The sequence below is a fragment of the Podarcis pityusensis genome (assembly GCF_964106645.2).
Source record: "Podarcis pityusensis genome assembly, chromosome: 7".
Lineage (NCBI taxonomy): Eukaryota > Metazoa > Chordata > Lepidosauria > Squamata > Lacertidae > Podarcis > Podarcis pityusensis.
Window position 1 is genome coordinate 38,253,819 of NC_138031.1, and position 12,026 is coordinate 38,265,844.

Sequence of the window (12,026 nt, forward strand, 5' to 3'; positions counted from 1 at the left end):
CCTTTCAGCCTCCACCCTCCCGCCCCTGTTTGCCACATATTAGTTACAGAGATTTACTTCCAAAATAGGAGTTGCTTCTTTATTTTCATTGTGGGGAAGTCTGGTTTGTGTTTTATATAAAAGCTGGTCTCTTCATCTTGATATGTTAATATCTGAAGACAGGGCTAAATGTTTAGCAGACGGTGCTGTAGCAAAACCGTCTTTTGAACAGTGTTTTCTATTTTTATCTAAAACAGTTCACCGAAAGACACTACTCCAAGAAACAATGAAAATAGGAAAGTTATCTTTCCGATCAATCCCAGACAGTTAGCAAGGAGATACATTTGAGTTATTTCTTAGTATCGGGTGGCCCCAGATCTTGTTTGACGCTAGCCTTGCACATGAACATTGTGTATTTTCTTGTCTTGAACATGTGTGGCAAGTTGTGCTTTATGATATGTTTGCTTCAGCTATTAATCATCTAGCAGAGCAATCCTGGCCCTCTTTGTGCGCTGGCTGTCTCTCTCTCTCTCTCTCTCTCTCTCTCTCTCTCTCTGTGTGTGTGTGTATACGTACAGATTGGGTAGAGACATGCTTTCCAATGTCTGCTGTCTGTCAAGCTATGTCCATCACTCTATTGCTGCAGTGGATTCCCCTTCCACCCACCAAATGTGCAGGGGTGGAAGTCCCATTGGCAGGAAGGTTTGGGATGGAGCTGAGCCAGCCTAGGACCCATTGAATCCCAACTTAGCCCTACTGCCATCGCTTGATGCCATAAGACTCAACTGCAGCACAAACTCCAGGCTGCTGTGTGTGGCAGGGCTGCAAATGGGGTGGTAACCCTGCCAGGCTGTGTGGGAACTGAGGATTTGCTCCCTAAGTTCATGAAGATTTAAGCCAGCCTTTGCCAAGCTGGTTGGTATGCTGCCATGCTGGCCGGGGGATGGTGAGAATTGTAGCATCACCTACACTTTGGAAATCCTTGTCTTTCAATATTAGGCAGGCATCCATACTGCACTGCAGGGACCTTTTTGGCTCCATGGGCCAGATTCTTAGTAGGCTTGGTTTTGAAGGGCCAGTTTGACAGGTGGGTAGGGGCGCCCTCCAGCCAATCACTTGATGTCACAATAGTGTCAGATGTTTTGGTGCTTTGAAGTCAAGACTTCAAAGCACCTCACACACAGCAAGCCTCACCACCCATCAGAAAGCAGGCTTGGCTCTCCCACCATCAACCAAGGAGTGGGAAAACACAAGCCTGTTTTCTAACAGGGGGTTTTCTCCAAGAGCGTGGAGCAGTTTTTACAGAAACCACCACTAAAACTGGCATTTCTTCTTCCATATTAATGGCGGTTTCAAGGAAAACCTCTTCCTGGCAGAAGGCAGACAGTTTGGGCGTGCGTGGTTCTTGGAGGAGCAGTTGAAACACCTGCTAAAATAGAGGGACACCTTCACTTTAGCAAGGGATTTAATGCAAACCCCCTTTCTGATTACAAAGGGGTTTGCACTGAAACCCCAAGCACATTAGCTAGTGTACAGAGGTTCACTCCTGCTTTCTGCAGGGATTGGCAGCTGCATCTCCCCTTGCTCCACACCTGATGCTACATATAATGCCAGGTATAGGATGTGGGTGGTGCTGTGGTCTAAACCACTGAGCCTCTTGGGCTTGCCGATCAGAAGGTCAGCGGTTCAAATCCCCGCGACGGGGTGAGCTCCCATTGCTCTGTCCCAGCTCCTGCCCACCTAGCAGTTTGAAAGCATGCAAAAGTGAAAGTAGGTAAATAGGTACCGCTCCGGTGGGAAGGTAAGCGCCATTTCCATGCGCTGCTCTGGTTTCGCCAGAAGCGGCTTAGTCATGCTGGCCACATGACCAGAAAAACTGTCTGTGGACAAACGTTGGCTCCCTCGGCCAGTAAAGCGAGATGAGCGCCGCAACCCCAGAGTCATTTGCGACTGGACTTAACTGTCAGGGGTCCTTTACCTTTTTTTATAGGCAGTTATGTGGGGTTTGGGGGAAATGGCCTCATGGGGAAGCCCTGATGGGACTAATTTGTTCTATGAGCTGCAGCTTCCCCAGTCCCACTGTTTTAGACTTCTGCTAAAAAAACTCCCCCCCCCCCAGCAAGTGTATATATGATTTAGTCATGTATACTTGTTATTTATATCTTGCTGGTCTTAGCTATGCATTCCTGATCATTATTTTTGGTACACTGCTTATTCTTTTATGTAGTGGTTTATAGGGTGTTTTCCCCCTAAACAAATAGTTGAAAAGACACCAGGTTGGGAAAGGCTGATTGAATTCAATGAGAGGCTTATTTGGAATACAGGCTGCTTCACATTTTGTCAAGATTGAGGTGATGGTGCCAGTCTGGCTCGTAAGCTTGTTCTCTTTGACATGCGATGCAGAACTTGTACCCCTCATCTTTCTCTGTGGAGAAGTGTTTTGTACGTTTTAAGACAAGCCTCTAGAGGGCACCAGTTTGCTTTCCTAAATAAGTCGCTCCGTCCTTCTAAGCAAGCAACATGTCTGCCTGCCAAGCGGCCAGTTTCCTCGGAGCTGCGTCAGTGTCTGTTGCCAGCATCCGTAGTTAACACTGGTGGTAAAACTGGGATGGATGCACAGTGGTGCTGCGTTATGATCGCTCAGGTAAGCCAGAGCCCTCTAGAGGTTTCACATGGAACATATACAAGATTTACAAGCTCCAAAAGGTGGAGAAAGTGTACACTTTAAACTTCAAGTTTCAAATCAGATATTACAAATACCCCAAAAAGGCAAGTGCGCTTCCTGCATACTTGCATGTCCTGGGTTCAAAGCCACTCTATACTGGTGTGACACATGAGCTTCCATCGCAGGAAGAGAAAATTTTATTCAGTTTGCATTTCAAAGCATTTCTGAAACCAAAGCCACCCTTTGAAATTCACACTTCTCTGAATTTTGCAATGCAGTTCTCCAGCCGAGTAATGTGTAATGTGTACAAAAATGCATATAAGTGCGCATATAAATGCATATGTTAAAGAAAGTACAATACAAAAAAATACAATATATTGGGGGGGGATGCTTTGCAACTATGTGTATATTTGGATGAATTGCATAGAACAATGTGCATCTTAGGAAAACCTGTACAGTGGTACTTTGGGTTAAGAACTTAATTCGTTCCGCAGGTCCGTTCTTAACCTGAAACTGTTCTTAACCTGAGGTACCACTTTAGCTAATGGGGCTTCCCGCTGTGGCTGGGCCGCCAGAGCACGATTTCTGTTCTCATCCTGAAGCAAAGTTCTTAACCCGAGGTACTATTTCTGGGTTAGCAGAGTCTGTAACCTGAAGCATCTGTAACCTAAAGCGTCTGTACACTGGTACCTTGGTTTAAGAACAGCCCTGTTTATGAACTATGCGGTATACGAACTCCACAAAACCGGACGTAGTGTTCCGGTTAGCGAACTTTACCTCGGTCTACGAACAGAAGCCGAATGGTGGAAGGGCACCGGCGGCGGGAGGCCTCATTAGGGAAAACACACCTCAGTTTGAGAACGGTTTCAGTTTAAGAGCGGGCTTCCAGAACGGATTAAGTTCGTAAACCGAGGTACCACTGTACTAAAATGCATCATGACTACTGTTTTCCATTGATTCATATATTCAAGAAATCTACTTATCCTATGTTCTTTGGCCCATGGTGACTATCCCATTCTGAAAGCAGTCATAATTGAAACCTTTCTATAAAAATATTTCATCACATTTTCAAATGCTTGGTTTTTCAGAGCTTTTATAGTTTAGAAATTACTTGAATAATTCCCAGGTTCTTAAATATTATGAACAAAAAATCTTTAGTGCTCTGCCTCATTTATGTAGAGTATACAAACCAAATGCTTGCATGAACGCAAAACATGCATGTTAAATAACACACCCAAGATGCAGAGACTCTCATTTTTTATTTTTTTAATCATTTTATTTGGTTTTACAAATATAAAATTGTATCAATCCAAATGCATATCCATATATAGAAATTACTCTGAATCATGAGACTTCCCCCCAATCCCCTCCATGGGTCCTTTTGTCAACATTTACAACTGCATATTATTCCATAATCTATGTTTTACATCAATCCATTTGTCCATAATATTTGTTACAAGTGAGATTAAAATCCTGCTAATGTTTTCATCTGCTTGCAGATGAAAATTATATTTTTTTCTCCATTTTTTAAAAGGTTTTTGTCCTCTTGGTTCCTGAGCTTTCCAGTCAACTTTGCCATTTCAGCATAGTCCATCATTCCTCTCTGGTAAAGGACTCTTTCTTCTCTCCATCTCTGGGCTAAAAATATGGAATGCTTCACAAATGCAGAGACTCACATATAGATGGAGAGGGGAGAATATTTGACCAAACGTCATAAAGCCCTCTCAGGTCATCTAATTCAGCATTGGAAATTCCACACGGTACACACACGTTCCAGTGTCCAATTTCTGTTTACCTTTCTAACTCCTGGTTGTGTATGGCGGAGGGGGGGGGGGATTCTGAATAGATGAAAGCAACATTGTGATTTTGACTCACACTTGTAGAAGCTGCAGACTAGCCTTATCTCAGTCTTGTCTGATTTATTACTGAAACCAAGCTTGACTATATAGAGCAGTTTCAGTCTGTGTGATGCTTAGCATCTCCCATTACAATGCTTTTGTGTTTTTGCTGTAAAATAAAATGTTATTCTTTCTGAAAACTAAGAATCACTTTTCAGCCCAAGTTCCATATAGCCCAACTGCCATTGTCTAGATAAAACATCTGTTCCCATGATGCTGTGTGAAAAGCTCCAATATATCTCTCTCTTCACAAAACCTTTTCTTAAATTCTAATTACTGGATATTTATGCTCATGCAACTCTGCCATCCCTCGTTCAGCCCTGAGAAACACAGATAAAAAATTTCCATGAACCTCAAGGTTTGCTTTTAAAAACAGAAAGGATTAACGAAAGCGCCAAGCCGCATATGTTCACCCAGAAACCAATCTAAAAGCTGAAGGACACAAGGTAATGCTTACTTATCTTTGCAACAATCTATTCCCATTTGGTTCTAGGAGTAGAAGGTAGTTCTAGGTTTAAATAAAAATTAGAGTAGCGGCAAGAGTTGCCACCTTACCCCTCCCAGGCTTACCTCTGTGATTTTAGTAGCCATTGGATATGTAAGTTTAGCAAATAAATCACTTTCCTGCAGAGAAATCCATAGTGGGAATACTTTCATTGATGTGATAATTGTCTAAATTGGGTTAACTGGTAAAAGGTACAGGAATAAAAACAACAGTTTTGCTTCCACTTAAATTTAGAACTGTGTTTCGTCAGCCTTTTATCTTTCAGATCTTTGCATATTTTGAAAAGAAAAGAAAGAAAACAATTCATCAGCTCTAGAAGTGCAATCATTCAACCACTTGCTTTACAGAGGCAACATCTGAGGCAACAGTACAGAAACCATATGAATGATACAGACAAGTAGTGACACTTTATACAGTGTGGCATTTTATTAAGGTACAGTTCTTCCAAAAGTGGAAGACCGTAAACTGAACTTATTTCATTGCAGGAAAATTTGCTTGTTTTACCTCCTCTCCGGAGGTTACCAACAGCACCTTAGACAGGAGGTAAAGTTTTCAAATACCTCCAATTTACTAAATGCATGCTTCTGCTTTTTGGAGAACAAAAATCAAAGCTCCCTCATAATGAGAACCATGTGATTGGCAACAAAAGGATGCTTTGTTCCAGCTTCAGTAACCAGGAAATGATGGAAGAACCAGAAGAATGTATATATTTTCAGAAGTCCACTGTTGAACTTTGCATTCCACAGTATCCACTTCTCACTCTATAATACATATTTTATTTATGGCGCTTGCTAATTGTGAAGAGCTACCAGCTTCAGTAAGATAGAAAAGTCATACCCAATCATTTGAGAGAAAATGATTTCACCACAGAAACTCAACTTGGGGAGGGGCAGGTTTCAGAGATAAAATGTTGGTACAGGTATACTAAAGTTTATTTATTTGAAAATTCACAATCTGCTTTTCAGAAAACATATTAAGGCAGCTTACAACATATCAACAACAGTCTATAAGTATACGTTGTTAACAGAAAAATCCGAGGGCTCCCTTGGACAAAAACAAAGGACACCAACCAGGATTACTTGGAGCAAAACAGCAGCCTGTAGGCTTGGCCTTTATTGAACTGTTGCAACAGGGTGCTCCCCTCACTTGCAGGAGAGAGGAAAGACACAGAAAAAATGGTGTGCAAGGTCTTATAAAGACTTTTGAAATTCCCATCCTGTAGATCAAGCCCACCCCAGAAACATCATGCATACATCACAGAAAGGAGGGGTTGAGGGAGGGGTTGTGGTGGTAACCTGAGTGTCCTGTCACCTGGCTGGTTCCCCCTTTCCCCCTCCCCATGAGTACTTTCCAGGTGACAGAGGGGAGTTTGCAGTTTCCTGCCCCCAGAGGGAAGAGCTGATTATTGTCCTTTGTTTCAGTCTGTGCTGAATCCACTCCCATATGCAAGTTCTTTGTGATCTTGATGGTCTTCTGTCTAGGACCATCAGGGTTGGCATAGCAACTGGGCAGGGCTCCTGTGGATGTGCTGGTATGGTCAAGGGATTATGACTGCCCTGTATAAAACCTTCCCCATTTTGTAGTCCTTCCTTCATGGAGTAAAATAAAAGTGGAACAGTGCAAATCCGATGTATGGTTGATTTTCTATGAATTTATAACAGAAGCGCAGCGTATGTAGTGTGTGAGTGTGTGTGAAGTTTGTACAAACTGAATGATTGGGGGGGGGGGGGGAGTTTCCTGCTACAACGTAAAATGTCATTTAAAACACCAGTAAGGCAGCAAGAAGATACATTATAAGTTTACTTAAGACACAATATGAATTCATCTGTTAGGTTTAGCAGGCAATTCTAGTATCTGCACTTATGAAAAACTGGCTTAATCCTGAGTTCTCTTTGGAATTCTGGATTCAGAAAGTGACAATTATAAGCCATATTAAGGAAATATCTTTATTAAGACCAATTAAAATGTCATGAAACGGTGAACAAGCTTTTGAGTTTTGCAGAATTCCCCCATCAGGCAAGATGTTAAACAAAATACCATTTTGTGACATTTTTGTTTGTCTGATGAGTAGAGAGGCTGTTCTGAACAGCCTTGCACTCCTCTGCAAGAAAAAAGTCTGTGTCATGGGTATATTCCTGGAGCCAATGTTGGCCTTGGTGGCTTTGGAGTGCCTGTTTCCAGCTTCAGACCCTATTACACAGAGATGACTTGGCCACTGCATTCCATGCAACATCCGGATTGCCTTGCGCTCTGTATGGGACTGCCCTTGAAGGCTACTGAAACTTAAACCATTCCAAAATGCATTGTTCAGGTTACTGGCCAGGTTTTATTTAGGGCTCAAATAACCTGTTAACCTACCCAATTAAAGGTCTCCTGTTGGTGTTTAAAGCCATAAACAGGCCACAAACAGCTGGAACCTACATGCTCTTTCAGCTGTTAAGATAAACAGAGAGAGGGCCTTTTGGTAGTTCTGGTATAATCAGAAGTACAGTGGTACCTCGGATCACATACGCTTCAGGTTACATACGCTTCAGGTTACAGACTCCGCTAACCCAGAAATAGTGCTTCAGGTTAAGAACTTTGCTTCAGGATGAGAACAGAAATTGTGCTCCGGCAGTGCGGCAGCAGCAGATGGCCCTATTAGCTAAAGTGGTGCTTCAGGTTAAGAACAGTTTCAGGTTAAGTACGGACCTCCGGAACGAATTAAGTACAGTACTTAACCTGAGGTACCACTGTACAGGGAATGGTGGCCTGGGACATGTCTTTCTCTGTGGAATCCCTTCCCCAGAGAAGTGCATATAGCACGAGTACCCTATATCCCACACTATTCTTCCAATTGTAATTTGTTTTAACTATTTTAATATTGTGATTTTATATTCTATATCACTTCTATATTTTATATAAATTCCCCACTCAGTATTTTTCCCGTTCATGGGCCTATACTTTCTCTCTCCCTCTCTCTCTCGTGTGTGTGTGTGTGTGTGTGTGTTGGAGAATACTAACTTTAATCACACAGGGGAGATCCTGAAACTAGAGGGAAATGGCAGACCACCATGTGAAGAAGCAATATTTGAGGTGAGAGTGTTATATGCCTTCCAGCCATCCGATAATGCTACAGAGTTCGACTCCTATTGAGGTTTTCTATCATGTGTCGCCTAATTAACATGAAGACCACGACTTTGCTCTTTATTGTTTGCTCAGTGCCTCCCAGGCTTCCAGTTTTCTCAGTTTACACTTATATATGAACTTGTTTGTTTCTTGTGTGCTCATGGAAGCAGTTCTGGTTATGTTCCATTTCGCCGCACAAAGCAGCTACTATTGTCCATACCAGTTTACCAAAGTCAAAATATTATTGCATACTTGGAGGAATTAGAAAAGTCAATAAATTTCTCCATAAATATTATTTAGTCTAAATTTCTGCCCAAATGGGAGACAGTGAGTAAAATATTAGCAGCTTGGTGTGCCAATTGCAGTGATACAGAATAGCAAGTTGGTTAGTTGTTACAAGGTAATCAGTTGTAACAATAACCAGGCTACTCAAACATATATTGCTGAATTTACCTATAGATTCACACTTAGTTTGTTTGTACGATAGAGATAGAAATAGATGGAGGGCTCCTGGCTAACCATAGAAAAATTATTGCTAAGGGGCAAGGTTATACGGGAGGCAAGCAAATGGGATCTAGCCAAGGCTAAAGAGAATTGTTCCTGCAGACATGAGCAAGGTCAAGCAGGCTTAAGAAAAAGCAAAGCATGGACCAGCCTACTGAATAATTAAGAAACAGAACCCCTGGATGCTCAGTTATAGGTAAAGGTTTTCTGATGGGTGGTGGCTTTTGGCACCAAGAGTGGCTGCGTTAGGGATAAAGCTGGAGGAAGGCTAATTAAACACTATTTTAAAAAATACAACCAGTCACAGCGGTCAGCAAACAGCCTACACACTGCCAGAGCTGACTAGTCACACCACTGCACTAATGATTCCCAGCAAAGTTAGAAAATGCAGCAGTTCGTCCCAAGAATGAAGGCAAAAAGCCTCAGTGGAAATGTACCACCCACAGTACATACGTTTTTCAGGTTCCTTATTTGAAGGAGACATAGAAGTTGATGACAAGGGAAAGGGTCTTTTCCATTATGGCTCCCATGTGTGAAACGCTCTCTACCTGCTGCATTCACAAATTTCTTTTTGGCATCCGGTAAAAACTTACTCCCCCCCCCCCCCAAAGCTTTGGATGGACTAAGATGTTTTTGATGTTTGTGTGCTCCAAAGCTTCCTGAGACTGTTATGAAGGGTGTTATATATTTTTATGACCTGCACCTGTTTTTGTATGTGATAATATTCATATATTTGTATAAAACGCGCACACACAATGTGCTTTTTTAAACACGTAAGTTGCTTGAAGACCTCTGTGCAACAAATGACTAATAAGTCTCATAAATCTGATTCCTAATGTAATCCTTTGCTTTCTATAAGTTCCACTGCTCACAAGCAACAAATTATTAACTCAGCTGATGTTTTCAGAGGAAATAGTTTATTTTTTCACAAAAACATTGTATGAAAGCTGTGCCCGTTGCTGTAGAGTACATCAATTAACAAGCATTCAAGAAATAAAGGCACTCAAATTAAATCATGCTTAGCAGCTAAAGGAACACTAGAAGGAAACCAGACTATTTATGAGTACGTCACCTATGGAGGAATTTGGAACTCACAACATTCCCTGAAGGGAGGTTTACCACTCTGACATATTAGGTCTAACACACTGGATTCTTCCTTTCCTAATTCCCTTATACATTGGGGAATTCCCTTATGCATTCCTAATTACCCTTATACATTGGACCTCCAGGTTACAATGTTTCCCCATTGTTACAAGGCCTTTCCCCCCTAGCATACGAAGGTGGGGCCCCGATTGACTTCAGCTATTTCAGCTACAAAATCAGAAGCAGCTGAATAGGCCAGAGAACACCTTGCCTGTCTTTCAGTAGAGACCCAACCAGAGCTTCCACAGCCACCACCCACTACTGGCAGCATTTGCAGCATTATATGTTTTTATTTTATTACTAATTTAAATGTGATGTTTTAAATGTGCATTTTATATTTGACTTCCTTTAGTAATGTTCTTTTTGAAATGTTTAAGATATATTTTTTGTTCACTTTGCTGCATTAAATGCGCATTCTGTAGTTGACCTCCTTTGTAATATTTTGAAATCGTTTAAGATAATATCTTAGTTTCCTGTTCATTATGTTGCTTGGAATGTATACTTGATTTTAGTTAGTGACGTTTTATTCTTGATTGTTGTATTTAATATTTTAATGTAGGTTGTAAACCACTTTTGAGATTCCGCCCGCCCCCCCCCCCCTAAAAATATAAAGCAATAGAGAAATGAAATGAAAAATAAAGCTAGCAGCTGAACAGAAACAGAAATAGGATGCAACATGTACGGGTAGGCAAAAGTAGGCACATTAGGGATTGTAAAAGTGTAGAAGTAGCTAGGCCATGTTGTATCAGGTTTTCTTTGAACTTGTTGCAATGTTGCACTCCAAAGATTTTGTGTCAGTTCAGTCTTTGGCAGCTGAAAATATCTTTGTTTTCTTACAATGTGTTGCAGTAACTTCATAACATTCTGGTTTCTGCACTGTTTAGAGTCCGAATGGCTAACCTCCAGCCCTCCAGATATTGTTGAACTACAACTATAATCAACCCTAGCCAATTGTCAGGGTCGATGAGAGTTGCAGTTCCATATTTACAGGGTCACAGTTTAGCCACTATTGTTCAGTTTTGCCAGCTGTGACTAGTACAGTAACTTTGGAATAATATTATGTAATGTCAAATGAAAATATGCCCTGGCTTTAAGCCTGAACTTAGTTGATTAAGCAACATGCTGTATCAGTGCTAAGACTGCAGCTGTTGGTACTGTGTTTATCTTGTGAGGCGCTTCCACATGCCACTTTTTTACAACTAACTACTGACCGGCCAGCTTGACATAAATACCAGAAAAGGTCCTAGAACAGATCTGTGAGCACTTAGATAAGGATGCTGTGGTTTCTCGAAAACAAGCCATGTGAGATAAATCCTTTTTCTTTTTTTGATATGAGTTATAAGCTTGGTAGATCAGGGGAATGCTGTGGACGTAGTGTATCTTGATTTCAGTAAGGCTCCTGACAAAGTCCATGGTTCCTCCTGGAAAAAAAGTGACAAGTGGGGTGCTGCAGGGTTCTGTTATGGGCCAGCTGTTATTCAACATTTTTATAAACAACTAGGGTGAAGGAACTGAGAGGATGCTCATCAAATTTTCAGATGACAGCAAACTGGGCTAATGCTGCAGAAGACAGAATTGAGAATCAAAATGACCTTAACTGCTTAACAAACTGGAGAGCTGGGTCCAAACAAAATGAAATATGAACATAGGGCTTCAAATTACAAGAAATGAGATTCCAATTAGACATTAGGGGAAAACTTTCCGACCGCTAGTGCTGTTTGACAGTGGGCTCCCTCAGAAGAACTCTCCTTTGGAGATTTTTAAGCAGAGGTTGGATGGCCACCTATCATGAATGCTTCAGTTGAGATTCCTGCACTGAAGGAATTGGGGTTCCTTCCAACTCTACAATTCTACGATTCTATGAACTCAATAGGAAACATGCTAAAGATGCATCACAATTTGCAAACTGATGACAGTTTGAGATATGCTGAATCGTACCTCAACTTCTACACAATTCCAGAATTGTGATGTAATAATTGGTGGGAAATAGTGTTGGTTTATAGGAAGTTCTGTGATAGTTTATCAGAAGACTCAGTTGCTATACTACTGAATTATTTGAATCAATCTTTGGTGAAAGGAGATACTGAAGTTGTAACTAGATCTGTTACTGTGGTGAGAATATAGTATTGAAATGAAGAATAGCATAACACCAATTAAGTGTTTCATTTTTCAGGATGTGCAATATTGATAGAATTGCAAAACTGATTTACTATAGACAAATTAG